The sequence below is a fragment of the Mesoplodon mirus genome (genome assembly GCF_964341445.2).
Source record: "Mesoplodon mirus genome assembly, chromosome: 8".
NCBI lineage: Eukaryota > Metazoa > Chordata > Mammalia > Artiodactyla > Ziphiidae > Mesoplodon > Mesoplodon mirus.
The window spans coordinates 31391509-31418050 of record NC_138984.1 but is presented as its reverse complement, the minus strand read 5'-3'; the positions used below and the strand labels follow the sequence as shown (position 1 = coordinate 31418050).

The 26542-nt window shown below is 36.4% G+C and overlaps 1 protein-coding gene across 2 annotated transcripts in view; it reads left to right on the top strand.

Moving 5' to 3' along the window:
* The window catches only part of PARD3B (par-3 family cell polarity regulator beta), a 1069130-nt gene that overhangs the window by 643277 nt on the left and 399311 nt on the right, over positions 1-26542 (top strand). The window lies entirely within an intron of this gene.

The following is a 26542-nucleotide window of genomic DNA, read 5'->3' as shown; positions in this document are numbered from 1 at the left end:
AAGAACTAATTGATAAGCTTGGCTGTGTAGAGAAGAGAGAGAAGCAAAGGGTGTGAAAAAAGACTAAAAATAATCTAAAAGAATCAATGTAGGAAGAGTTAAGCAGCTGCACACGATGAGGCTTGCAAAACTTTTGAGAGTTAGACAGTCAAGCTATTTTTAGAGCACGAAAAAGAAAGTGTGGTGGACCATTGTTTAGAGCACGTAACAGCTGTCAGGTGGAAAGCAGAGCCACTGGTTCCGGTGTTAATTTTATCTTCATGCACACAAGAGAATGATGTTCACACTGGAAAAGCATGGCTGCCAGCAAGCGGAATTCTAGATGCTTTGTATCCCTGTGCACTAAAAGGACTGTGATTATAAAGTGACTATTCCTGATCATTCGAAATTAGGATTAGTCCTCATACTGGAGGACAGGAAGCAGATTACCAATTTTCACAAAGATGATGAATTCCAGAAACAACTGGTGAAACTAGTGATCTCAATGCTGATCCTCAGAGGATTTCTCTTTGTCAAATGAAAAGGAAAATAAAAAAGTGGTCACTAGCCACCTCCATGCTGGGGTCTCTGAAACAACCAGTGTCTGCTTTCCTTTTTGATAGGATTTCTAGACTGATAAATCAGCGAAATATTATAAATGTAGTTTACATTGATCTTAATAAAGGTATTTCCATTTGTTTTCTGATTGAGACTTTTACCAAATTATGCACTAAGCTAGGTATAGCATTAGGATGCCCTTTCCCAAAATGTGCGAATTAAGATGCATTGTCACTCTGAAAGGAATTAAATAACGTATACTGTAAGACTCTGCACTTGGGCCCTCTTGTTATATTCTAACAAAACAACAGAATTTGATGAATATTGGGTATATATAACTTGGATGAAGACATGAAAAACGTTCTTACCAAATTTTCAATAGATGTTGTCTCAGAGAATTGGGTAGTATGATAGATTGACAGAATTAGCATTCAAATGATTATTCAGAATTGAAGAAGATAGAATTTATCAAATGATGATGAAGTCATTGGACAGGCATTTATTGGATACTTTCTCTATGCCAGGCAATACCTAGGTAAATAAGATAAAAGCTCCACTCTTACGGTATTGTCATTCTCGTTGGGTAAATAGATGATAAAGTTGCATAGCAGTAAATAAATAATAAAATTTCAGATAGAGATGATTTCTCTGAAGCCAAATTCAGGTAAAGATGAAGACTGGGGAGAGGCAAGCCTATTTTAGATAGGGTGGTGAAGGATAAAGGCAATGTCCTGAAGTCAGGTTAAAAGAAATCAATTGTACAAGCGTAGAGTTTAGGAGACCTGGGATAATAACAGTTACTGAAGGTGTCCCTGTTTTTTAGCTCTTGCCTGACATGGCCACCCCCAAAGCTACTTCCCATGTTACCAGATTAAGAAAGACAGCAGTTCCACTATACCCTGGCCTGGCCATAACCCACCTAGATAGAATGCTGTATTTAATTCTGGCTACAGTATTTTAATAAAGACAAGAATAGAGTAGATGCATCCAGATATTGGTGAGAGGCCTTGAAACCATGTCTGATGAAAAGCAGTGGAAAGAAATAAAGATATCTTGCCTGGAAGAGAGGTGATTTAAGAGACATATGAGAGGGCTTCCTTGGTGACACAGTGGTTAAGAATTCACCTGCCAATGCAGGGGAGATGGGTTCGAGCCCTGGTCCTGGAAGATCCCACATGCCGCGGAGCAACTAAGCCCATGTGCCACAACTACTGAGCCTGCGCTCTAGAGCCTGCGAGCCACAACTACTGAGCCCATACGCCACAACTACTGAAGCCCACACACCTAGAGCCCGTCCTCCGCAACAAGAGAAGCCACTGCAACGAGAAAACCACGCACCGCAACTAAGAGTAGCCTCCGCTCGCTGCAACTAGAGAAAGCCTGCACGCAGCAACAAAGACCCAACTCAGCCAAAAATAAATAAATAAATTAAAAAAAAAAATAAAGAGACATATGAGAGCTCTCCTTAGATATTTTCATGGCTAATATTGAAAAACTCACATCTGTTTAAAATCGAATCTGCACCCCAAATATATCAAGCAATGATAGCCAGATCCGAAGATACATCAAGTTTACAAGCTTTGAAATCTAGGAAGTTAATAAGGATGGAAAATTAATTCTGGTTTGTGGCATATTTTGTGTGCAAGGAAAGAATAGATATATAAATCGAAACAACTCATGGAGACTGAGAAGAGAAGCAAAATTCATCAGAAAAATAGAAAAGGAGACACTGCATTTTTTGTCTTTAGATAAAAGGTACAGTTTGTTTTTATTTTAATTTTTTAGTGTACCTCAATATGTTTAAATAAAGTAACCACACAGGTTATAACTGAAGTAGGGTGACTAGATGGAAACAGGTTCAATGAGTTTTGAGAAATTACATATCAGAACTCAGGCTGAATTCTTCTCTGGTACGAAAAGAGAAACCAGGAAAACTTAGAATAACTGACTTCACACATCCAAAGCCAGGCCTCTTTCAAAACATTAAGAAAAAGCAACATTTACATTAACTAAAACATATAATTAAATTTTAGACAATTGCACATTTAAAAATGAAAATAAATTAAGGACTAGTATTACTATTAACTAAATTATAGTGATATGGATCACTTCTCTATACCTTTAATATAACTAGATCATTATATTGAATATAGCAGAAAAATGCAGATTCTGTTTAAAATTAATTGGAATAACTATTGGGGTTGGAAGCAAAGGTACATAAATGCTTCTTTCTGTAAAGGACCTCTTTCTCGCCCTGTAATTCCATAAGTATCCTTTTTTTTAATTGAAGCGTAGTTGATTTACAATGTTGGATTAGTTTCAAGTCTACAGCAGAGTGATTCAGTTTTACACATATATATATTCTTTTTCAAGTTCTTTTCCATGTGTATTCTTTCTTCTTGCTTTTTAAATTTACAGTCCCTAAGGAATATATTTTCAAGAAGTTCATTTTCAAGACTAATTTGACTTTGTGTTCATTATTACTATTAAGTAGAGAAGGATACCTTTTTTTTTTTTTTTTTTTTTTTTTTTGCGGTACGCAGGCCTCTCACTGTTGTGGCCTCTCCCATTGTGGAGCACAGGCTGCGGACGCGCAGGCCCAGCGGCCATGGCTCACGGGCCCAGCCGCTCCACGGCATGTGGGATCCTCCCGGACCGGGGCACAAACCCATGTCCTCTGCATTGGCAGGCGGACTCTCAACCGCTGCGCCACCAGGGAAGCCCCAAGGATGCCTTTTGTGTAGAAGTTGTACGTTTATGCTATTCAATACTTTGTGTGTTGTAGGCTTCTCTGAAAGTTGTGGCACCTTCCATCCCACTCTCATGCCCTCTCCCATGAATAAGTGCTGGTAAATACCTTAAACACAGTTGCTCTCATTCACCATTTGTTGCATGAATGACTAAGAGGCACAACTCTCTCATATGCCCCATCAGGAAAAAAAAAAATCTTTAAAGTAAGGACCATCCCTCTTACATAAAAACACTTAACCTAGTGCCTAGAACATAAGAAGTTCAATGATGTTATTAGTCATAGCAGCGGTAGTGGAGAGGGTCATGTCAATAGTGGTGTCAGAGGTGAGCCTCTTCATATCCTACATGTATTTTTGTACTTGGTGACTGACTTGAGCTGCCAGTATAAGTAAATTCTCCTCAAGTCAGTGTTGTGAAATACTGCAGAAAAGGTTGCTGTGGATTTCGTATGTAGATTCTTAATTCAATCATGGAGTCACACATGGTCTCAAATGTTGCCATGGTTTTTCACAAAGATTAGGTTTCTTTAAGCTGGGGTATTGTTTAGTGGCATATGTAGATAAAGTAAAAATTTAGTGTCGGGAAGAGAAACCCAAGGCTCTGTTTTCCCACAAGAAATATAAAGAAAACTATAACATTTGGAAATGTTTATAATTGAACCTTAACCAATGACATTATGCCAATGACAAACCCATGCCAATCTTTCTTAAATTAGCTTCTGTATATTTAGAGCATTATTTGTGCTCCGATGGGAAATCCTGATCAATGGAGAATCTGCCTCATCCTTTAAAACTGACATATTCTGGGCCCCTCTTAAAACTTGGATTAGTAAATGAAGTGCTTTCTTCTTTATATTGAATATTTTTGCACCTCAGTTGAGGCTCTACATCTCTGATACTAACCATTTTAAATAAGGCCAAATATGAACTTTCTTTCCCACTTGCCTTTGTTTTCTAAACCACTGTTCATATTTAAATGAAATTCTGTGTTCCTTTTTAATAGAACTTTTGTACTAATATAAGAACATCTTCATAAAATATGAAGCTAAGGAAGCTTTTCAAAGCTAAACAAAATACTTAAATTCTCCTCGCAAATATGAACCATTTTACTTGTTTTGAAGCGAGAGTTCCATTAGCTGAAAATATTGTATATAAATATATAATTAAATATAGTATAATAAAATATCATAAGATATATACTATAATAAATACATGTTAATGAAGTTTGGCAGTTTTATAGTTGTCTCTTCCAAATGCTATTCAGAATGATAAATATTTGTTACTGGCAATACTTTATGCAGAGATAAAAACTACTGTAGGAAGGTACAACTATCTCATTTTTAAGTGCAGAAGTTGCAGTTTATTCTTTAAAAAGCAAAACTTCTTTGGTCTTATGTATTTCTATTCTCATATATACATATTCATATTTTTATATTCTAATTTTTCCCCAAAGTGATTCTACTGAACATATGCTTTTAAATTTGAGTCCTTTAAGAATAATCTAGCTTAAACATTATTCTCTGTGTCTTTGTTTCTATATACTGTCTTCTAATTGTAAAGCTTGCTCTTGAAAACATATAGCCTGATTTATTTGCTTAATATTATATCATTGGCTGTAAAAGTTGTTTCCAATTTTTTGCTCTTAGAAATAGCAGTGGATTGACCCTACTAGTACATAAACCTTTGTAAAAAATCATAATTATTTCATCATTGCAAATTTCAGTATGTATCATTCTTTGACCAAATGGTATATAAAGATTTAAGGCTTTTTTGATATATGTGACCAGCTGCCCTCCAGAAAGGAAATTACACTCTTCTCAGTAGTATATGGAAGAATCTGGGTGTCATCGTTTTTTTCATTTTTGCCAGTTTTGTAGGCTCAACAGGATTATTTTAATTTTACTTTTAAAATTATTGCTGTGGCTAAACATTTTTTATATATTTATTTATTGTATATTTTCTATTTTGAATCATCTGAGCATTTCCTCTGTAAGCCTGAAAATTTCTAAATTAAATAGCACTTTTTGTAAGGTAAATGTTAATCTTCATTAAAGGTCAAATCTCAGCTCTTGCTCATGGGGGAAAATAGATATTTTGCTTTTACTTTCGTAAAGCTAAGTATGTTTTTTCCTCCAAAGTATGTATTAATTACTACATCCGTATCTTTCATTAAATGGTTAGAAAATGTCTAGTTAAACATGAATCAGAAACAGAGTCAGAACTTGGACTTATTTATGAGAAAAACTTCTAGGGTAAATCAGTTAATCTTACTAAAATAATTTCTTTTTGGTTCTTCACTGGAACACTAAAACTTCTATTCCATGTATCCAGTGGCTTTGGCTGATTTAGAGCACGTTAGTACAAGGGCTGGTGTCGCCAGAAACACCTACTCTATTTTTATAAGACTGAAAAGTTGTCCAACACTTGAAAACATATTTTCAGTCCCTTGTAAAATTCACCCATCCATCTCTTTTCCTTCCTTCAACAAATATTTATTGAGTGCTTCCTCTGTGCCACACACTGTTCTAAATAATTGAGAATTATCAGTGACAACAGACTATCTTATTTCTGTAGGTTACCCTTAGTGGAAATAGTCTCATGGACAGTAATAATAAGTGAATAAAGACACCAGAAAGGTATTCAGTATAACAAACATAAACTTCCACAAATTGTGGAGAGAAGGAACATGACTGGAAAGACTAATGTTTCAATCCCCACTTGGTTTCTAGTGTTCATAAGAAAAGGTTACTAGGAACTCTTATCAGATGATGTTATTAAAATTAAAGCAAAAATTGCAATAGAGATCAAATTGGAAATTGACTAATCATGAGTGATGGTTTCAAGCGAGCTGGGAATAGCTAATCTACCCTCTGCTGATCCAGGAACTAACTGACATAATCCCCAAGCACATCAGGATTGTCCTGAAAAAATGTGAGACCTGCAGAGGTTGCAGCTTAAAAGTCTTAAAAGGAAAACAAGAGTGTACCGAGTTATTGGAAAACATTTAGCCCATTTTCTAAATTTGGAAAAAAATACTTAGCACCCAAATTGAGTGAAAACTGAGTTATGTCAGAGATTTCCTATTTCTATCCTTAATGAATCAGTAGATTCCAGGTGAATAATCTTAGTGCTTTCTCCTTTGTTTTTTTTTTCCCCTCTAGAGGAAAATCATAACTGGCAAAGTCCTCTAACTATGGACTAGTAATGAAGCCTTATCAAAGATTAAAGAATGTGTTCGTTAATATAAAAATAGGTGAACATAAAATTGAAACTGAATTGTTTGAATGTCTTAGTAGTAACTTAAATGATATAGTAAAAGAACGGTCAAGCAAGTTTGGAAATTTCTGAGTTAAACAGTCTTCTTAAACACAAGATTGTTCACAACCTTTAATGTGTTCTATACACATTGCTGGGCATTTAAGAGTCCCCATAAGTCTTCAAGATACAATAATGTGCAGCATCTCCCAAACGCATTTGATCACAGAAACCTTAAGTACAGACCATCTCACAGGACTAGAGCTCTGAGGAATGCCCTTGGCAGAGAAGATGTGTTTGTGAAATTGAAAGGTGGTGTGCAAGAGCCAGAGTAGAGTGAGGAAAGAAAGGATTGCCAGCAAGCTGGGACATGTGAGCAGTGCTGTGCAGCGGGATGCAATCTGGGAGAGAATCTCCAGGGTAGAGAAGTGTCTATGGTCGCTAAGTATGCAGGAATTAACTGCAGAGCAGCATGAAAGAACAAGGCTGTAACTAAGCATGAATTAATAATGGATTATGATTACAGAATGTGGCTGACTGCATGCAATGTGCCTCAGAAAGAATAGCACATGTATGGTAAAATAACCTCTCATACATTGCTGGATGACTGTCTATCCAATGGCTAGAAGCCGCTGACTTTCCTTTACTCCTGGTAAAAAGATCAAACTCCTCAGCCCAATATTCAGGGCAGTGATGATACCTATTAATCTAGAATATGAAGAGGAAAAAGTGAGAAAGCAGTAGTATCTGTGATGGTAGTGGTGGTAGCTAATGTTTTTTTGAGCACTTGCTCTATGCCAAGCGTGGTTTCTTGCACAGCAGTTCTATTGCCATTTTATAGATGAGTGTAACAGGGCTTAGAGTGATCGATTTCTGTAAGGTATCATAGCTAGTAAGCGATGGAGCCAGGATCTGAACTCAGGCACATTAAACTTTGATGCCTAGGCTCTAAACCATTGTACCTTTCTGTTACAAGTGAGGCTTATTAATTTCCCAGTCTCAACTGTAAAAATAGAAGACCGTCACCTTCTCTTCTTTCCTATTTAAATTTTAACTTTCATTCAGGACCCACTCAAGTCTTGCCTGCTCCAGGGAGCTGTCATTTTTTTTCCAGCTCTTTCTCTGAATTCTTAAAGCAATTTCTTTTGGTATCCTGAGTTTTAGCACTGAACTACATACTCGTTTGGGTACCTACTGAGTGAGAATTTTTGCCCACTCTAATCAGATTACAAGCCTTTACAGGGTCGTACCTTATAAGTCTTTGGCTTCCTCCTCACCCCTTAGAATGTGTAGGTGTCAAGTAAATCCAAGATGGATGATGTGGATGGATAGCACTAGAGCAATCTGGCTGCAATCTCAGAAACCCATTGATCTCCATGATTGATTTGACTGATCTTACTAAGTAGAAAGGTTCACCTTTTCTACATCAAAATATCGAATGAATGGATGAATAAAAGTGCAGATGAATACTTAAAGTATAAATGAATAAAAGTGCAAATAAATGTTTGATTTGGGTAGCAAAATACAATAGGGATAAAAATATTTTAGGAGGGTGTGGAATATAGCAGCCTACATTCACTTTCACTTACCCAAACTCGTTTTGTTCATTTGAAAGTGTTTGGAGAAGGTTCCTAATAATGAACAGATTTAAGGAAAGAGTCAAACACAGAAAATACAGAAGGCCAAGGGCTTTAATTCCATTACATAGAAAAGAGTGAAAGCAGTTGTTTAAAACTTGAAGAAAAGGGCCGTGTGCTTTATTTCCTAATTGGAGGAATCTATGAATAAATTAGGCAATCACTTGACATAATTGATTTAGATCATGTGAATTCCCTTGCACTGCCAGGGAGGGTTAATTAGATCAGATTGTTTTGTGGCCCTTCCTAGTCTTCTATCACTGACATTTTTCCCCTTTGTGTTCTTCTATCATTTCTTTTTGTTATCTTCCTTTTAATCTAAAGCAGTACATCCTTTTATTTATATTTTAATTTATGAGAATTTTTTCCTTTTGTTTATTGAATTAGAAAAAGTTGAAGACAAGTATTTCTCTAACAAAAAAACGGTGTGCTTATTTATGACTCCCCTTTTCATTTTCCATAAATCTGTGTGCAGAAGAGTGGTGTAGTCTGTGCATAAACCTCATGGCATGAGAATTATATTCAAAATATTCCTGAACTGCTTGCTTTTACGTGCAGCAACACGAAATCGAATTACATCAGGACAGAGTAACTTGACTCCATGTGAGTTGTGGCGAAGGTCGTGTAAGCTGAATATTCAGAGATTTTGCTCACCTTGGGTCATATAGTATTAGTCATCATGACAAATACCCCAAAATAATTCCAAAAAAATTCTGAGTCAAAGAACATGATTAACTTAGAATAAATTGGAAATATTCTACATAGTTTAAACACCTGGTACAGGCTCACCCATTACAGCTCCGTAATTTACGCCCATTTTTATCCACAAAGCAGTTTATGTATTTAGGTTTAATCAAAGAATTTATTAATACAAGTACAGTCTTCTACAGCCTCATATGCTGAGGCAACTGAGGAGCCTTAAAAGGCCTCATAATCACGTAACCTGACTTAGACAGTATCCAGCATAGATGTATTAGTTAACACTTAAATCGGCTAAAGTAACTAGCCCCTTAGATATCTAAATCTGTATCCAAGTAAAAAAAAATAGTTTTTGTAAAATAGCAAAGTATTTTTGTAAAACTTGTAAAATAGTTTTTTACAAGCCATAATTTAGAGATATTGTTATATTGAAAATGTGGTCACAAAGTCGTTAAGGGCAAGAATTTCTAAAGACAGCTCAGTCTAATTGTCTGCCCCACTGGAAAAACTGATGATATGCTTCATCATTAATGGACTGGGAATATATTTGTGAAAGAAGGCAATAATCTTAAACAGGCGTTCAATATATCATTACGATGTACTTTTCTAAGCATGTGTTAGAAGGTTCATTTTGAAAATAAAATGCTAGTGTTAAGAGAAATATGTAGAGAAGGTTATTTGAGTGGAAAGAGCAAACATTTTTTTCTTAAGTTGGAGAAGAGATTTACTATGGGTAGTATATGTGAAACTAAGGATGGAATTCATTTTGGATGACATTGTTCTTTTTTAATCCAGCAACATCCTGAAAAATTAATTAATTTGGAAACTCCAGCTTTCTTAAATAAGATTGAGACCCTGTTTAAGAGACACTTAATAATCACTCCCTATTATCCTCATGTTCTGTGTTCAAGAGAATAAAGGAATCATTATAAAATACATGACAAAGAATTAACATCTCTAATATAGGAAGAGCTCTTGGTAGTAATTAGAAAACATTTCAATATAAAATTAGAAATATATACGATCAGACAATTCACAAAAGCAAAGAGAAATTTAATAAGCCAATATATATTAAATATATTCAGCCTCACAAGCAATAAGGAAATTAAGATATTATATTGGCAAATATTGGAAAATGTTGAAAAATATATGTACCAGCCTTATAACACATGATGGTGTATTTTTAAGTTGATGCTGCCTTACTGCAAGGCAATGCGGTAATTGTATAAGGCACCTTAGCACCATTTTTACCTTTTATCCAGTAATTCCATTTAGAAGAACCATCCTACAAAAAAAATGAAAGATTTGACCGAGATTTAAGTTTGATTTTTCACTGTAGTGAACTTAATTTTCCAGCAGTAAGAGGATTAGTGAAATTATAGGCTATTAATCTGATAGATATAATAGACTATTATGCAACCAATAAAACTCTTCAGACTATTTAATGATATGAAACATTAATGATAAAACATTTGAAGAACACAGTGGACAATTAGTATATGTATGTATGTTGAGATGTGCGTGTCTATACATATATAAATAATGGAAGGACATTTGTCAAAATGTTAACGTTGATTTTTCTCTTAGTGGACAGTGCAAGGATCATTTTTATCTTAGATATATTTCTGCATATTTCAAATCTTCAAATATCTGTTACACTTAAAATTAGAATAAAATCAATTGGCATCATTGAAATAACTTTAAAATAGAATTTAAAAAGCAGGTAATCCTGTCCCTGATAGAAATGGGGATATTTAACTATAAAAAGGGTGAAGAGGCTTCCCTGGTGGCGCAGTGGTTGAGAGTCCGCCTGCCGATGCAGGGGACACGGGTTCGTGCTCCGGTCCAGGAAGAACCCACATGCCGCGGAGCGGCTGGGCCCGTGAGCCATGGCCGCTGAGCCTGCGCGTCCGGAGCCTGTGCTCCACAACGGGAGAGGCCACAATAGTGAGAGGCCTGCGTACCACAAAAAAAAAAAAAAAAAAAAAAGGGTGAAGAGGGAGCAGGGTGTATTTGCTGACCTCACATCACTGAGGACTATCATCTGAAAGAGAGGATAAGAATATTTATGGGCAGAGTGATGAGATGTTTGTTAACAGATTAGGGGTCGACACAAGAAACTACTCCCTACCAGTTAAAATGGTATTAAATAGGAGCACATTCCATTGCAACTCTCAGAGAACTCTACCAGCAGTGGTGTAATAAACAGGTTTTTTTTTGTCATATATTACATGAAGTCCAGATAGGGCCAATTCAGTGTCCCAGTGAAGCCATCAGAGAACCTAGGCTCCTCCTCGTTTTCTATTCTGTCATTCTTGACTTTTTGGCCTTTGTCCTCATATTTGTTACTGCAGTGTCCAGATGGTTGCTACATCTTCAGAAATCATATCCATGTTCCAGGCAAAAGAAAAAATAGTGGTGCACGGGGAGAAGGCAAAAGGGTGTGCCACCTTCTTCCCTTTCTATCAGGATACCCAATATTGTCTAAGAAGTGCTGTCCTGAAAACTTCCACTTTTAGCTTATTGGCCAGGCTGTGACATGTCACATTCCTTGTAGCCAGAAAGTAGCTGGGGAGAATGAGGTTGTTGGTGACATTGGGTCAGCCAACCTACAGCGTATGCCATAGCTACCCTGTAAGGCTCTATGCTCTGGTCACTGCTTATATACAGAAGTGCAAAGAGAGCCTCATGTGAGCTGGCAGAAGTTGAGAGTTCTTTTAGATCTTAGTCTTTAGGGACTATTATTCCAATCGTATTTTGATACAATTGTAGAATGGGTAGAAAAGCAGTAAGAGAGCAATGACCTGATTCCCTACCTGTGGTCAAAGTCAAGCTTGACCCATTATATATTGAGGCAGGAGCAGAGGATGAGGAGTTGCTTGGGACAATGACGGTGCCATTTTCAAGCTGGAAAATCTAGTGAAGGCACAACATATAGAAAGGAGATGCCCATATGGAACATCAGTAAACCATTATATTTTTTTCTTCTTAATGATCCTAAAGCTATGATTTTTAAGTTTACATTTTCATGTCCTGAACTGTTGAAACAGCCCCTCTGGTTGAAGCAGGCAATGATTTTGGTTTTTTCCTATCAGTCATTCTAGGCACAAGGCTTAGAGCCTATGTGCTTTACAAGGACCGACCCCAAAGTATCCGAGATATGAAAAAATTACTGGCTCCAAACTATGAGAATAAAGCCAGAAATTTGAAATTAATAAATGACTAGTTCTGAAATGTATAATTATGCCAGTTTTATTAATTGTTACATTTAGAATTAATTTTAAAATATCAATACATTACATTTATATTTTGGGCTTTTTTTCCCCATCTGACAAGAATTTCTAGGTATTCACAAAGATTGATTAAAAAGTCAGTCAATTCTTACTAAATGAGAGATTCATACCCAAATAATTTTAAATCAATTTTTCTGAATATCTTTCAAACTTTTATGACAAGAAACTGTGTTTAATGTAAGAATTGGGGGGCAGCAGAAAGGAGGGGATGATGCACCATAAATGCAGCCCACTGCTTTTCCTTTTTCCCTTGCTTGGTTGGTAGCTTCTGAGGCCTCCAAAGAAACCCCTGGTCTAAGGAAAAGAGATTAAAAAATCGCTTCCTGTGAAGTCACTTTGGAGTCTGGGTCTAGCAACTTTCTCTTTTTCCTAGTAATGTTTTCTATTAGTTCCACCTTGTTCAGGATCCTTAATATACCTCAATACCTTCCAAAAAAATAGTGGACATTTAATATGTATGTGTAACCACCCGTTCTGCAAAAAGGAGCCTGATTTAAATGAGCTCACCTAATAGATCATTATAAATTACCAGATCATTTCACTAGTGTGTGCAGAACTTTGTGACCCTTTTTAAGTGAATTGTTGTGTGCTCTGAATTGGAGAGACAGCACATAAACCCCCAAATTAACATCCTCTAATAAACAGTGAGTCTAGATGACAACTTTTCAAGATCTATTACATACTAGTAGCCTTGGACAGTTTGCATATTAAACAGATGATAGAAGAGTCTGGGCAGAAATATAGACACTATTATGTATTTCAGTTCATGCCAGAACAGAAATCTTTTGATAGCACTTATTGTAGCCAGGAACAGAAGCAACTATACAGTCCCCAGCCAGAAGCCAGGTGCCAAAATTAATTCATGCAAGAATAAACTGAGTTGCTGTCTTAGTATGAAGTCCATAAGCTCAGGGGGAAATGCACATGAAAATCCTGGGTAGCTCGAATTACTAGATCTTGAGGGTTATAGTTCAGTTCTGGGGTGGCCAGTTAACTTTACAAGAGATACTGCCTCGTGATGGGAGAGTATGTTGCTACCCAGCCAGACATCCCACAAGTACCTGAAGAGAGCAGGAATGGTGTTCAGTAATATAAGCCCTGCGTGTTACTCATGTGTAGCAGCCCAACTTGTCAAATGTATAAGTGACACACAGTTTGGTGGGTTAGCTAATGCATGGATGACAGAATAGGGATTTAAAAAGATCTCAACAGGGAGAACTGATGAGCTACAAATCAGAAGATTAAATTTAATAGGGATAAATGTAAATTCCTGTACTTGGGTTCAAAAAAAAAAAAAAAAGAAGCAACTGCCTCCTGTCTTACTCCCATCCAATTCATTTTCCACGCTGCAGCCTGGGTGATCTTTTTAAAACATAAATCCGATCATGTCACTTTCTTGCTGAAAATCCCTTAACAGTGTCCCATTGCCTTGAGGATAAAGACAAAACTCATTAATGTGACTTTTGAGATTCTCCATGACTGACCCGTTTCTTTCTCCCGCATTCAGTCTCTCACCAGTCACGCGCTCATGCTGAGCACTTCTACTGTACAAAGGATTTTTAGATTCCGTGTATGGGACCTGTTTTGGGGCTGTCATGTTTCCTCTGTCCAAAAATCAACTTCACCCTTCCCTCTACATCTCCAGGTCTCAACTTAAAGCCATCAGGAAGGCCCAATCCATAAACTAGGTCTAGTCTCTGTATTACCTATTTTCCCAGTTCCCTGAGCATCCTTGTTTCGTTCAACATATTTATTGGGTACCTACCTAGCAGGCACTGTTCTAGACCCTGGAGACAAAACGGTGAACAAAGCAAAGCCCACATCCACATGGAGCTTATGTTCTAATGGAGAAGATGTCAGTGATGAATGCTTTGTGGAAAAATGAAGCAGGAGGAGGAGATAGTAACAGACTTGGGGGTGGAAGGCCTTACTTTAGGTAAGGTGGTCCGGCAGGACCTCTGTGATGATCTGATATCTGTGAAGATGTGAATGAAGGAGAGCCATGAACTATGTGGGGGAAGAGCGTGTCCCAAAGCCCTAAAGGGGGTCGTACTTGGCATGTTTGGGGCACTGCAATGAATCCAGCATGGGTGAAGTACGCTGAGCAAGGGGAGAGCCATGCAGAACAAGTTGGAAAGGCCCCCAGGGACCAGGGCTTGGAGACTCTAGTAAGTTTTTAGATTTTCTTCTAAATGTGATTGGAAGCTATTGGTAGGCTTTGAGTACAGAGACTGTCACGGTAAGATTTGTGTTTTGTTTTTTGTTTTAAGAGGATTACGGTAGTGCCTGTGTGGAAAGTAGGCTATAAGGAGTAAGCGCAGAATCCCAAAGATGAGTCAGGGGCTTACTACATCTGTCAAAGTGAACAGCTGATGGTAGCTTTGATCAGGAAGGTTTGCTAATAGTCCTCTCACTATTTGTGGTTAGTTGTGTGATAGAAACCCTGCTGGTGCACGGCTCGAGACTGTCTTGTTCACTTCCACAATCCCCGTGCCCAGCATGATGACTGGCATAGCACTGGATCTCCACGTATATTTATTGGACAGAGACCTGGCTTAACAGCAGTTAATATAAGAAGGACTTCAGGATTTTCCTTGACTGTGCACTTGACGAGCCAACAATAGGCCAGTTTGGCTGCCAAAATCTAATACTGTCTTAGGTTGCATCAAAAAGTTGGCAGGGGATGAAAAAGAGAGATGTGAGTCCCCAGACACGCCATGCTGCTTCTACTGTCGAGACTATTGACCTGATCCTACACCATTTTTTTCCCTCTGACTTCTAATAATGGTGGCCCTCAGTCCCAAGACCACACACTGGATTCATTTGTGGTTCTCTCTGTTGCTTCATTCCTATGTTCGAGCAATAAATTCTCTGTGACGTCACTTTGATTTTTCTCTTTCTCCCCTGCTCTGACGTCGTCTGAACAATAGTCAATGCCTCCCCTTGGTAACAATTTCCAGGTGTATGAGGCTCAAAACAACTTATGACAACCCTATTTCTTACTTCTGAGAGCATCAACAACCATTTTTAAGAGACACCATTTGCCCTTTCACATGGTTATGAAATTCTACTTTAGGAGGTAGTGGTGACTAGTGACATGTATAGTTCTCGATGGTAAAGCTATTAGCAAAATCCTACCACTTGGACTCACATAGTAGAAGGAATGTATACTTTGAAGTTGGGAACTCTTCAGTTCTCAGCTATCCCACTTGCTAACTTAATGACACAACACTTCTGAGCCTCGGCTCCCTCCTCTGTAAAGTGAAGGTAATAGTGCTCACAGAGCTTTTGTGAAGATTAAATGGGATAACGTATATTAAAATGCTTAGCACGATTTGTGACACGTGTAAGTTGGTAGTAAGTTTTGGTTTCCTTCCTCCTTATCCCTGTTAAAGAGAGACTCACTCTATGGAAATATACATTGTAAATAGTGGAATGAGAGATGTGTTGTTTCACTGGTTCATAGTGAATAATGGCCATTCGTTGTGTGACTTAGAGGGTCACCTCTGCCCTTTTTTCCCCGTGGTTTAATCAATATTGATTTCTTGCTGATAACAGAAATACTTACCAAGAGCCTAGGAAACATGAGAGTTTTCGTAGTCTAAGTACTGGAAATAGTCCAACCCTTGGGTAGATCCAAAGAATTCATTGAGAAAGAAGTTTCCTGGGAGGGATCTCACACAGTGTTCTTTTCCCTGTCATAGATTTAAGAAAAGAGAGAGAGACTTCATACAACTAACCTGAGGGCCTTTGTAATCTGTAACTGTTTATGATGTGAAGATGAACAAAATACTAGCTTTGCCTTCATTGAAGTTGCCCACAGATCAACATAACACAGGATAAAAAGTGGTACATTTGCTTGGAGGCAAGCCTAAAGTGTTCTGGGGGAGACAGAAATAGAGTATTCTACAAAAAGGAGGTTATAGTGGAGAGCTGGGCCCAGGAGAAATATAGTGTTTTTATATGAGAGGTTTGAGGCATTTCTATTAAGGATAAAGACAAATAGGAAGAAACAAGAAATCACTGTAAATGATGTCAATAACAGGTAAATAGAGGAAAATATAGGGAGAAAGGTAAAAAGGGTTCAAACCTTAAATAAAAGACTAAGGAAACTATTTTCTAAGCAGGTGAATTTAGTGAAGGTTTTTGAGTAGGTTGGAGAAATGATGAAAGTGATGTTTAGCATAGATTAATCAGAATATGGTAAATAAGATGTAGACTTGAGCAGGTGGAGGGAGGGCAAGAGCACGTTGGAGGCATTTGCCAAAGTTCAGTCATGGGATGGAAGAAGCCTTGGGTCTGGTTCTGAGGACACTTGGAAGAAAGTCCTGTGACTTGCTCATGAAGGTAGCATGTGTGCTGTCAGGACAGGGGAATAGCCCTGGGCCTAGACATGGTTTCCTTTCAGTCCACCAGCTTAGCTGCATTCTCTTTGTGGTCCTGTATTCCAAACAAAATTTTTAATTGCTTATTCTCAGAATTGATTTCATCATATCCTTATGTAGGCGGCAAGCAGGTAATGAGACTTTCAAAGAATATCCTCAGTCACTGATCACATTCTTAGCTCAGTGTTCTCCCCATTACACTTTGGGTTATAGTTACTCAAGTAGTCTTAGGACCACTGGTTCTGTGATTTAGGAAGCTGTGGTTATAAGGACAAGATACTTTAATTTATTAAATATTGGAATTATCTTGCAACTTATTTCAGAGAAATTAAATAGTACCATATTATGAAACTTGTTACAAGATTCACATTACATTTTTAAATACCTGAATTAAGGAGATAGGGCTGAGACTCCAGGGAAAGCAAGATGGTTAGAGTTTGGAGAGTACCAGAGAAGAGAGATCTGCATACAGAGTGAACTCCAGAACTATATAGAGAATCTCTCGTGGGTATTATACACAGAGCACTGATCAGAGCACGTATGTGAGGAAACTACCAAGGCTGAGAAAATAAGTCCCAAAAGGATCCAGGAAACAGTACCCAGAGCCCACACAAGACCAGGAATGGTACCTGTTCCCACCAACAAGGTTGCGAAAACCTTAAAATCCACAGGACATTGGATAAGGTATGCATAAAAGCACTTCTTCTGCAGTAGAGCATCATCAGCGTAGGGTAAATGCTGCTATAGTCCTGACTGACACGTCTTAAAAGCAAAGCCCAAAAGGATTAAATCTTTTTAAGTAACTCAACTATATCCCGAAGAGAGAAAAAATATTTATAAGAATATAAAAATACCGAGCACCCAACAAGGGTAAAATTCACAGTATCTAGCTCCCAATAAAAGATTATCATGCTTGCCAAGAAGTATGGAAATATGACACATAGTGAGAAAAATCAATCATTAAAACTAGAAATGGTACAGACATTAGAATTAGCAGACAAACACATTAAAAAATTATTATGTTTGTATTCCATATATTCAAAAGCCTAGAAGAAAATTAAACATGTTAAGTGGAGGTATGGAAGATGTAAAAAAATCTGTCCTCTGGAAATGAAAAGTTTAATGTCTGAGATGAAAAATACACTGGATGGAATTAATAGCAGATTAGACAATAGCAGAAAACAAGGTAAGTGAATGTGAATACATAGCAGTAGAACTATACAAACTGAAACACAGGAAGAAAAAAGATACAGAAATGAGCAAAGAACAGTGACCTGAGGAGCAGCTTCAAGGTGGCCTAAAGTATGTGTGATTGGATTCCTCAAATGAGAGAGAAGGGTGAACAGAGAAAAAATATATGAAGAAATAATGGCCACAAATTTTCCAAATTTATTGAAATCTAGAAAGCCAGATCCAAGTGTCTCAATGAATTCCTGAGCACACAAAAAAATGTTTAAAGAATTCAAGTCATACAACTTATATTCCCTCACTACAGTGGAATTAAAATGAAATTCAAAAACAGAACGCTGGCAAACCTACAAATATTTGGAGAATAAAGAACTTCTCAATAACACATGGGTCAAGAAAATACTGAGAGGGAAATTGGAAAGTATTTTAATTGAATGAAAATGAAAACAGTACGTATCAACATTTGTGTGATTAAAAAACTTTGTGGGATGCCAGTAAGAGAATAATTTATAGAATTAAACTATATTAGAGAAAGAAAGTTCTCAAATCAATAACCTCAGCCAGCTTTCATGTTAAGAAAATAAAGAGGGTTCGATAAAATTGAACCCAAATTAAGCATTATAAGGGAAATAATATAAAACAGAATACAAATCAATAGAAAATATTTGAGAAATTAAATGAAGATCTAGTTTTTAAAGAAGATCAATAAAAATGATAAACCATTAACCAGACTGATCAAAATAAAATAAGACAAGATACATGAACATTGTTAGGATTGAGAGAGGTGACATCACTATAAATTCTCTACAAATATTAAAAGAATTTTAAGGCAATATCATGAACAATAAATTTGACAGCTTAATTGGACAAAACTTGCGAGAGACAAACAATCAAACTCATACAAGGGGAAATAGTCTGAATATCCCTATAGCTATTAAAGAAATTGAATTATAGTGAAATACTTTCCCACAAAGAAAACTCTAGGTCCAAATGGCTTTATTGGTGAATTCTATAGGAGGAAATAATAGGAATTCTACAGAAACACTTCCAGATAAATAAAGATAAACTCATTCTATGAAGCTGGCATTACTATGATACCAAAGCCAGACAAGGACATAGAAGAAAGAAAACTTTAGATTGACATTCTTCATAAATTGGTATAAAATTATTTTTAAAAATTTAGCAAGTTGAACTCAACAATGTACAAAAAAGATTATGACCAAGTAGAGTTTGTCCTGGGAATGCAAAGTTGGTTTAAAATTTGAAATCAATCAAACATTTGTAAGTCACATATTAACAGACTGAAAAATAAAAATTGTATGATCACATCAGTATACACAGCAAAGCATGTGACAAAATCCAATATCATTTAATGAAAGATACAAATTTAAAGAATGTTATTTGGGGACAAATTTGTGGTAAAATTTTAAAGAAAAGCAAGAAAATGATACAAAATTCAGGATTGTGGTTACCTCTGAGTAAGGAGAGAAAGGAATGAATTTGAGTAAACTAATATTCTTTTCTCAAACCCATTGGTTGATACACAGTGTTTGCTTTACTTTTGTCCATTATATCTTACACATATGTTATAAATATTTTAATGTTTCAGTACTTTGTAGAAGCAGTTTTTAAAGTTAGTGGGTTTTCTTTTTGTTTTTGTCTGAAATTGTGATGTAAAAAAATGACACCTATTTACTCTATTTACAGCTTTGAAAACTCATAACATTTGTGTACTGAAAGAAGTACCCTCTGTACCAAGTATTCAGTATTGTTGTTAATGTAATGTGATATTTTCTGTACACAGAATGAGTTGCTCTTTCAAGTGTCATTACCATGTGGGGAACAACAGTGAGATGAGTGCCGGCAAGCCCAAAAGTAAATTCATAAACACTAATAACCTACTTATTAGAGATACACAGTGAGTTGTGACTAGACTACCAATTATATTTTTTTCTACAGTTCACTACTCAAAATATAAGTGAGTTTATATTTATAACAAACAGTTCTACCATGTTGTGGTCTTTATTTAGACCTATCCCAGGTTCGAATTCCAGTCACCTTCTTCCAGTCACCCTTTCCTTGCCAGGAACATATCTGCAAATTGCACCACAAGAATTTTACTAGGTTTATACACATTTTTGTTACAACATTCATAGAACCATATGTATACCACAATGAATATATTTCACATTCATTGCTCTAGAACATTTTGCTGAATGTATGTATCCAAATTGCTGCTTCCTTTCTTTACTCATACAAATGTTGCATTCATTCACTCAGCAAACATTAATGAGTACTTACGAGGGGGTGGGCATGATTCCAGGCTAACAAGGAAAAACAAGACATATCCCTTCCTTAAGGTGCTCATGTTTAATGTGAAACAGACCCATACACAAATAATTGAGATATTTACAAATTACTTTGGTCCTGAAGCTCAGCCTGGAGACATGAGAAGATGACCTGGAGAAGATGACATTTGAATGGGGTCTAAAGCATGTTTGCCTAACAGGAGAACAGATGAATTTTCATTGTAAGTCAGAAGAAATTCCATGTGCTATGTGTATAATATTGTACAGATGCATGAGGTTGCACTGCCTGTTCAAAAACATACTTCTGATGTGATAGAGTGCAGCGCACCTAGCAGAAGTGGTGGTGTGTGAAAGGCACGTATAATCCATCTTTAAGCACTTGCTTCTGCTAGATTACAAGATAAGTTTTTATATCCTCTAGGTTGTCTCATACTCTGTGGTAGGGGGCATTATCTACATTTTACAAATAAGTTCAGTAAGATTGAAAAAGACTAAGTAATTAGTCCATGGTCACATATGTAATTAGTGTCAGAATCTAGGTCCCTTTAACAGCTAAGCTTGAGCTCTTTCACTCTTATCATGCTGCTCCCTTGCCATGAACAAAAAGTGTCCCAGGTGTATTGATTCAAGTACTCAGTCACCAAAAACCTTTATTATTTTTGTGAATCCTCGTGTCTGTGTGACTCTCTACTATATCCCTAACACATATCCTCCTTCCTTTATTATACTATTTATTACATTACATTGTATCAATACATTATTTATTTGTATCTCCTCATTAAACCCCAGGCTTGCGTGTCTGATTCTTTTCAGAAAGAAAGTGCTTATTGAGTAGATTCAAGACAAATGAATCAATGAATTTATGAAGGCATGTTTTGGGTTTTCCAATGCTCTTTAATGAGATATAGGCAATAGTATAAGAACATAAAAAAAGTATTGGATTTTCCTAACTTTAGATTGAAGCTCTCCTAAGATTCATGGAGAATTCCCTGGCAGTCTAGTGGTTAGGACTTCATGCTTCCACTGCAAGGGGCCCAGGTTCGATCCCTGGTTGGGGAACTAAGATCCTGCATGCTGCGTGGCCAAAAAAAAAAAAAAAGGAATTCTGAGGAGATCACTGAAAAGCTGTGAACATATGAATAGTTGGATAATGATGAGGGAATGGGTCCCTCATTTTTGTCCTGTGGCAGCCTGGCTGGAAGATGCTGTATAACATTAGAAGAAAACTTCAGCTGTTGTGTTCTGATTAGCATGTTGTCAGAGCAGCAACACATCCAGGGATGAACAGGGTGCTTTGGGGGAGATGGTGAGATAAACATTTATGTCGTTATATTGTACTGATCGCCTAGCCCCTTTTTCAGCAAAAGCCTTATTTTGTTTTTGTATTTCGCTTTTTTTTCCAAGAGATGGAAGAATTTTTCAACACATAAAAATTTATAGCGCTGAAAACTCAAAAAGTCTCCCTAAGGAGAAGCAGTATGCCAAATAGTAATTGACATAAGAAAACACTATAAATTAATGCAGTAATAGTTCATGGTTGCTAAGAAAGGAACTTAATTTACAACTTGAGACAGGTTTGGGTTCCTTAGAAATTCTGGAAATCAATCAGTGGCACGGAAACTGATCTGCTAAAAGAGAAGAAAATTGATTCTTAATATTGGCAACTACATCAATTTTTTTTTAATTCTGAAGGAACAACTTTTAGAAACAAGTTTATTAAGCATTAAGGAATTATTTGATATTTAGTTTCCTAGTAAACTATCCAAAGAGAAGTGTTTATGGCCTCATTAGAAGATAGATTTTTATTGTGCCAATCATCATCTTCAAAACTGCAGTCTCTATTATGCCAAAGACAGGGAGATCAAAAGTTAAATGAGATAGAACTATCTGTGTGAAAGACCATCATTGCATCATGTTTTAGAATGCTGCTTTGCATCAAAGTATCTCAATATGAAGTAGTGGGAATCTGAACACATTTGCATATTCCCCATTCGTGACATAATGTTGGCATTCTCAAAAAGAATAACTACCTGGTGGCAATTTTTATCTGAAGAGATTTGTGCATGTTAGCAATATACCATCTTCTGTCAACATAAGAAGAGCCTGTGGGGCCCATTAATTCACCAAATCTGCCACCGTTCTTCAAAGTTTTATTAAGCAAGTGAAGTCCCTAATAATCACTTATAAAATTCATATCAAATGCTATCAATAAGCAAGGGGATTATTTTCCCCCAGTGAGAATGCATTTGAAGAGTATAAGGAGGCTTGACAAAAGAATAAAACACTTTAAGTGATCACTATATTAATATAAATATATCCTACCAGGAAGCCAATATATGTAAGTAGTATATGCACTTTAATGTCTGCCACTAATAAGTTCTCGGAGTACCATATTTTTCACAGATTTTGTTCCCATATTTTCTTTCTTTATGGTTTCTCTCAACTCTAACAATGAACCTGGTTGAAATTAAGCCAGAAGACACTATGTGTTTATCCACACCTTTTTAAAATGTTCCACTGGTGTTGGGTAGTTGGTAGACCTTTGATTAGCTTCAAAGGTCTACAACCAAAATAACTGGAAACATAGGCCCACAGGGTGCTGTGTTTCCTGAGCAAGTCTTCCTGAACCAGAGGACGCACCAGGAAGTTAACAAACATCCAAACCAAAGAGTGTCCTCCTTACGAAAAACCTTATAGTAATTAAATCAAATAGTGTCCATTGATCTTGAGTTGAATGCCAGGAAGCAGGAGCTTAATAGAAAACCCATTATCTAAATAAATCTAGAGAAATCTCAGGAGGCACAAGTCCACAGTGCCCTCTAAGAATGTAATAAAAATGTCTGTGAATTTCATCTTCAGAAGGACTCAACATTTCCCTAATACCTCTTCAATTACTATAATAACTCTTTAAAGTAATCAAGAGCAAATAGTACCAATCCTTGGAAACTGAAGGATAAGAAAGGGAATATATGTGGGAACAGATGTATATGTATGACTGATTCACTTTGTTATAAAGCAGAAACTAATAATAAAAAAAGAAAAGAAAGGGAATATAATATGCTCTAGAAACTGGAAGGAAGGAAGGAAGGTAGGTAGGTAGGTAAGGGAAGAGGGAAGGAAGGGAGGGGGGAGGGAGGGAGAGAGGAGGGAAGGGGAGAGGGAGGGAGAGGTGGGGAGAAGAAAGAAAGGAAGAGAAAACAATCTGTCATGAGAACCAGAACAAGAAATTTTGGTTCCTGCTCCATCAACACTCTCTTACTTGACACTTTTGGTACCTTACTTACCATTTTGGAATGGTAGGCCTTTCCCACACCAGGCTAACTCATTTTCAACCTCTTGTAAATAAGCTCTTTGTTTAAAATGACATAGCTATCATTTTAATATTGCTACTGTTCCAACTACTGTGCTATCTAAATAATATGCAGGAAATGACTAGACTTAAGCTCCAACCCTGAGAGGAAACTTTATAGTAGCTTTAAGGTAATATGAGTTATAAAAGAAGTTGAGTATTAATTATAACACTTGTCATTTTTTTAAAAGCTTGGTAGTGTGTATAATTTTACCTCATTTTCTCACTTGCTACTGTTATTTAAATCACTTCCCAGCACTAAGCATGTGCATAAAAGATGATTGTTCCCAATTTAACCTTTTAAGTAAAATGTATTCTATTAATTAAGTCGTTACAGTTCCCTCTGTTTTCTATGATGTTTATTCATTTATCTTCTGTCCTCAAGATAGACATCTGTGTCAGTGAATATTTTGGAGAAAGACCCCTAATTTTTATGCCCATCACCCATTTCGATGTTCTACACTGTTTATTGAAATAGTTTGGTAGTGTTCTAAAGAATTTCAAATTGTCAATTAAAATAATTAATATTCCTACTAAAAATAGTGATAGTATTCAGCCAAAAAGTTGTTACCATGTTCAACCTAACATGGCAAGGGAATTTGCAGTACTTAAATTGCCTTAGATTTAATGGGATAACTTATGTCTGTTAAAAAAAAAAGACAAAAGCAAAAAATAAGATCCTACCCTTGTGTGAATTCCTTTTTCAGAATAACTGCACAAAATAAAATCATGTATGTAGTCTGAATACCATATTTCCTTTGCCTTTCTTCCACTACAAGATGAATTGGGAGCCATGTAAACTGGGAGGTAAAACCTGCTGTGGGTATTGGATTATCCATGAGCTAGCAATTGAAAGTACCTTGTGCCCTGCCTATTCCTTTATAATCCTAGGCAAGTTAAATCATAAGCACCACTGCCATCATTAAATTCACAACCTTTACCACTCTCAGTTTCCATTTATCAAAAGTTTTCATTTATTGAGAAACATGTACCTGGAACTGTGCTAAGTGCTTTTTTACATTTATTTCATTCAGTTCTCACAACTCCTTGTACAGTGTTTTTATCTCATTTTTCACATGGGGAGACTAAGGTTTAAAGGAGCTTAGTAACTTGCCTGATAAATCTTGAATTCAATCCACATCTGTCCCATTATTAGCTATCATGTTATTCTGTAACATCTAATGTAAATTAACTCAATTTAGTTTATCATTAATGATCTAATAACTAATATTTATTAAGCACTTACTATGTGATCTTCTAAGTATTTTACATAAACTTACACAAATAATCTTCACTCTAAACCTATGGGGAAAGCAATATCAACCTCAATTTATATATGAGATTGAGGCACAGAAAGTTAAAGTAAATTGCACGTAACCAGTAAGTATCTAAGTCAAGATTTTAACTCAGACAGATGATTTCTTATCTATGTAATGGAGATGAATTATTTCAGCTTGAACCTATTAGAACTGTAGATTTCTGAACATGTTAAACAAATTTATAGCTAACACTTGTTAATATTGGTCAACATAGAAAGATTTCTATTAATAACATATATTCAAATTAAAAGGGTAATAGTGTTCTAACATACGGGTGTCCGTCAAGTGTTTTCTTATCAATAATCTGAAAAATATAACAACTCTTCTATGATTCATCACAAGTATAGTAGAGTGATTAAAAGTGCCATGTTTAAGCTCTGGCTCCTCCGCTTACAAGCTGTGCCACAGTTTCTTTATCTGTAAAGATAATAATAGCTATCTTTACAGGTTACTGTGAGCATTAAATGAATTAATAGCTATAAAGAGTATAGGGTAGAACTTGTATATTACAAGTGCTCAGTATTAGCTTCTAGTATTAATTTTTTAGTCACCATCATTGTTTTCCAATATTTTTTCATTTGTACTATAGATTCCACTGTATATTTTTTCAGACCTGGGAAAGACAGAATTTGGCCCACAATTGGAGCCTGATACATATGGATTGACATCTCCAACTGGAAGCACGAAGAAAAGTCCAACAAGATTTTTAAGCAATTAACACCAGGAAAATCACAAACATGTAGTGCTTTTGTCTAGAAAATAAAGAAATAGCTTAGGAAAGGAGTGCTAGGTGGGTGTGGGAAGATTTAGGAAGATTTTTGTATAATAAGTGGGTCAATGAAATAAGACTGAATGTTGTAGGTAAAGGAAGGAAGAGCTTATTACTCTGAGACCAATCTCGTATTTGGGAAAATGAAGAGGTTGTCCTTGTTGGCAGAGTTCCCCTCACCTTTCTTCCACCCTTGAGCCACCAGAGTTTTATAGACTAATGTAGACAATGACATATGGTGAATATTGAACAGCTGTTGTTGAATACTGAAGTGATAATCCATGCAGAGTTGCTTAAGGATTTAGAACTTGGCCTCGTTTGTTCATGAGAGATATTGGTTAGTAGCTTTCATATAACGTCTTTGCTTGATATTAACATCAAGGTAATGGTAGCCTCACAAAATGAGTTGGGAAATACTCCCTCCTCTAAATTTTCTGAAGGAATTTCTGTAGAACTGGTATTTTTTCTTCCTTTAATGTTTGGTAGAATTCATCAGGAAATCAGCTGGGTCTAGAGTTTTCTTTCTGGGAAAGTTTTTAACTTTCAATACAAATTGATTAAAAAACAAACTATAGGGCTGTTAGATTATCTCTTTCTTCCTATATAAGCTTTGGTAATTTGTGGCTTTCAAAATCGTATCCATTTCATCAGAGCTGTGTTCATCTAAAATTTTATCCACTGCTGAAGCAAGATTCTTCTTCCTATTCTAATGGATGCCCCTGAATTTTGAAGTTTTTCACTCTGGGTATTGGGAATAGGAACTTTATTCCCAACCTTGTGTAAACTTTGGACACTGTGCTCTTCCCCCTTTGGGGCAGTTCTGTCCCAGGTCTTGGGTAGTTTCCTCACATGCATGTGATCATCAGCAATTAATTAAATACCTGAGGGTATCCTTTGCAGATCTCAGAACGATTTCTGTATACCTCTCTTCTCTCCAATTCTCTGACTTGAACTGTGTCTGCCTTGGTTTCCCTGGGCCTCCAGCTTCATGTCCTCAGGCTGGAATATCCCTGGGCTCTGCCTGTGTTCCCCTTCCTGCACCACAACCTGGA